The sequence below is a fragment of the Coffea arabica genome, chromosome 4c (assembly GCF_036785885.1).
Source record: "Coffea arabica cultivar ET-39 chromosome 4c, Coffea Arabica ET-39 HiFi, whole genome shotgun sequence".
Classification (NCBI taxonomy): domain Eukaryota; kingdom Viridiplantae; phylum Streptophyta; class Magnoliopsida; order Gentianales; family Rubiaceae; genus Coffea; species Coffea arabica.
Window position 1 is genome coordinate 45,829,179 of NC_092316.1, and position 3,920 is coordinate 45,833,098.

Consider the following 3,920-nt stretch of genomic DNA (forward strand, 5'->3'; position numbering starts at 1 on the left):
ACTGTCCCAGAGCCACCAGCCTCCCGACCGAATTCGTTAGCAACGAAGGGTAAGGGCCCAATTCAACCAATGCGATATAGTACACATCGCTTACATTCATGCACAAGTAATATTCAATCATTTGATCATTGAAAATTCACATTCACATAGATCGAGTGTGATAAAGTACACATTCGTCCATTGAAAATCCATTTAACAATCATTGGAGAACATTTAGCACTCAAACAAACATTCAACATAGTCATTTATTGCACAAACATGCAAGGAACACTCACCAATGAATCACAATAGTTTCACTTCAAACCCCTAATTTGTCGTCCTAAATATGCTCAATTCCTATGATCAAATAATATATCAAGAATCTAACCACTTGAGGCACACATAAATGACAAAATGTAAGTTTCAAAACTTCACTTAGAAAACAAAGTAATTTGCAGGGTTAACCCTCATATCACTTGTCAAAAGTGCCACGGTTTCTTGTTCAAATCAAGGTCAAATCAAGGCGGAAACCATATGTATGATAGCTCAATGTTTCAAGTATAATATAGGGCAAAAATACGTCACTTAAAGTCAAGAATTTTGAGAAAAAACTAGTCAAGATTTGTAATGTTCAAAGCTGGAAATTTCTGACTCTAAAACAGTTTGGGAAAAACTCATTTCCTTTCACTTAAACCTCTTTCTTTGGCCCAAAATCGATATACAAGTAAAGAATAAGATTGTAACAAGTGTCTCGAGTAATGTCATATGCAAAAGGAAAGAAAAAATATCCTAAAGTTACACCTCAACTCTCACTCTCTCTCACTTGACCAACAAGGAGAAAAAAATCCAGCAATATGTCCTCCAATTCTTCAAGTTAACCATTCAATATTCAACCCTTGTTTCATGGCAATTTGCAATTAATCAAGCTAACACGTTATAAGGCCTATGTGGTACATATTCTAGGCATCAAAAGCTATCAAACTTTGACATATAAAAAGCTCCAAGTAAACTACATCAAAGATGGAATTTTAAACCCAAAAGCTGAAAATTTCAACCAAAGCTGGAAAACTGCATATAGAACTTAGAAAATTCATATCAAAGCTGAAAAATCATACACCAAAGTTTAAAAGTTCATATCAAAGCTAAACATCTCGTATCAAAGTTGAAAAGGGTTCGGTGTGAGGGCCCGAAAATTTTCTTATTTTTATCTTATTTTACTGACTTATTAATTATTTATTCACCCGTTTACCCCGAATAATTTATTTCATTCATTTTAAACCCATTTGTACACAAAAACGTCTCATTTATACTTTTAAAACGTTTCGCTAGCAAATTTAATTTTTCGGAGACTAGTTTAGTGAGAAATAGAGAGTACACGTTTTCGAGACAATATTCGATCCGAAAGTGCAATAATCTTGGAATATTAAGAATGATCAATAGTAGACTAAGAAAAGTTAATTGAGGGATTAGAGGTGAGTGAGTTCAAATTTTCGCCTTATCGCGCGCAAATCGGAAGTTCGCTAAGTGAAAATTTAAGAAACTTATACTAAACTACTAAGAGTTAATAATTATACTGTTAAAGGAATTACATTTGAGGATTAGTGTACAAGTGCAACAAACAAGAGAGAAAAGTGGTAGTACACTTCACTATTCACACACTATTGCGAGTTGACTTTTTGCACTTTAACTTGGCTTCCTTAACACACTTCATCCACCAACCATCAACACACAAAACCCTCTCTTTTCTCTCTCTTGGAGCCCGCCGAAAACAGCAAAGGAGGAAGAGGAAGAGAGCTCCACTCCATCTTACTTCATCTTGCTTCCATTTCACTTCCAAAATTGCAACCAACTTCAAAACTACTTCGAGATTAACCTTAGCTTGGAGGAAGACATCATCTAGTGGCAATTTCTTGGAGTTTTTGTGGTGAAATTTCTGGTTTCTTCAAGGGTTAAGGAGGTAACCGTCAACTCTTGCAATCTCTCCATTTTTCTTCAAGAATCAAGCTTAGATTTCACGGGTTTGACAACCCTAAGCTTGAAATAGGTAGAGGACATCAGGAAACCCATTTTATCTTGTTTTAACACTAGGCTAGTGGACTTGGTGATGCCTTTAGGTAGCTACCTTGAGGTGTAATTAGTTGATTGTGGTTGTTTACATGTTATTTGAGTTGAATACGGTTAGAAAGTGAAGGAAAAATCGAAAGAAGTTGGTGCATGAAGCTAGCCGAAACTGCCCTGTTGTTATCGTGCATGCATTTCAAATTTTTGTTGGTTCCTTGGCTTTGAAATTGGTTGATATATGTTGTATATTGTGTGTAGAAAGTGTCTACCAAAAATCATTTGATTTGGTTGAGCAAAACTTGAATTTTCGAAATTTGAAGAAATCTGGAAATGGGTTCAGGGCAGCCAAACAGTGCTCCTTTGATCGAACATATCTCTCTGTATAGAAGTTAAAATTGAATGCCATTTGTGGCATTTGAAAATAGACATCCGTATCTTTCTAATGGTATAAAAATCATTTGCTGGTTCAAAATGACCGAACTGTAGTGATCCAACAAAGTTGACTGTCCTGTTAGGCCTATCTATCCGAGAGGAAATGAGAGGCTGAAACTTGTGGCTTGAATTTGAACTACTTGTGAACTGATTTTGGAAATGATTTCTTCTGATGAAATGTAACATATTGAATCTAGTTTCCAACTCCACCAACCATTCTTAATTTGAACTTGTATTGAGTGAGTTATGGCCTGATTTTGAAAGTGCGATAAAGCTGGAAAACTGGAAAGTTTTTCCTTCTTGCTGGCTGACTGGTCTAGTTTGTGGTGGGATGTTTTATTTCGAAAATTTTGATGTCAATCAACCATCAAGTGTTTATTAAAGGTTTCTAGGACCTTGGTTTCAAAAATAGATCAAATTTGGACTGATTTCATAGTGCAAAATGTTTGGAAAAGAAATAAAAGCAAGAAGGCAGATTAGCCTTGAAATATTTTCTGAACTTTGGTAGTTTTGTTAACTGCCTTCCCACTTAATTTTTTGCATAAAATTTGATACAGGGGTAGTCCATATACAGAGGTTTAAGTGTACCAAAGTATGTTTAAATTCAATACCATTTTGATACCCAAATAACGCCCCAAAGTTGGGTCTTCAAATCTGGAAAATTTCTGTATAGTGTACAAATTCAGCTGAATTTATACTATTATATATCGATGCTCAAAAACTCCAAATTTAGTTCCGTTTGTCATGTTCGAAACCTTGGTTAGAGCTCTTAGTGTGTCACAAATTTCAAGGGCTAATTCAATTTCTGTGAATTACAGCGAATTTCCAAAGATGACTGCAAAACCAAGACTGTTTTAAACCTGTTCCATTGGAACTGAAACTTTGAGTTGAAAAATGATGCTTTCCGTTTAGAATCTTGGAAAAATGTCTTCTAGGGACTTTTACCACTTTGGATCTAGTTTCCAAATGTATAAATTTTTCCATTTTTGGACATACAAAACTCAAGATCTGATTTTACCAAATTTGTCGCGCAAAGCTGAAATTCTTGATTTCTTAGAAAATGAACTTTTAAGAACTTTCCATCCTCCCTTGCAATTGTTGGACAGTTTTAGGTATAATTTCATGGAGGAATACACGGTTTTATTAGAACTTTAAACCTTCATTTCAAATCTTGGTTTCCGAAGGTTAAACCTTTCCTAATGCGTTTTCTTGGTTGTTCTACTTTCTTGGTTAATGACACCTTATTTTATACTTGAACCTTGGAACCTTAGCTTTGATATTTTTTTTTTCTATGAAATGAGTGGAGTTTTGGATGTTTGACTTCATTAGCTTGGAAAAAAAATGCGAATACTCTTTACCTTCCAAAACTTGGACATGAGATTTTTTGTAGCCATTGAGATTTTTTGATCTTTTGTTTATTACTATAATTCTTTATTCATCTCCTATTT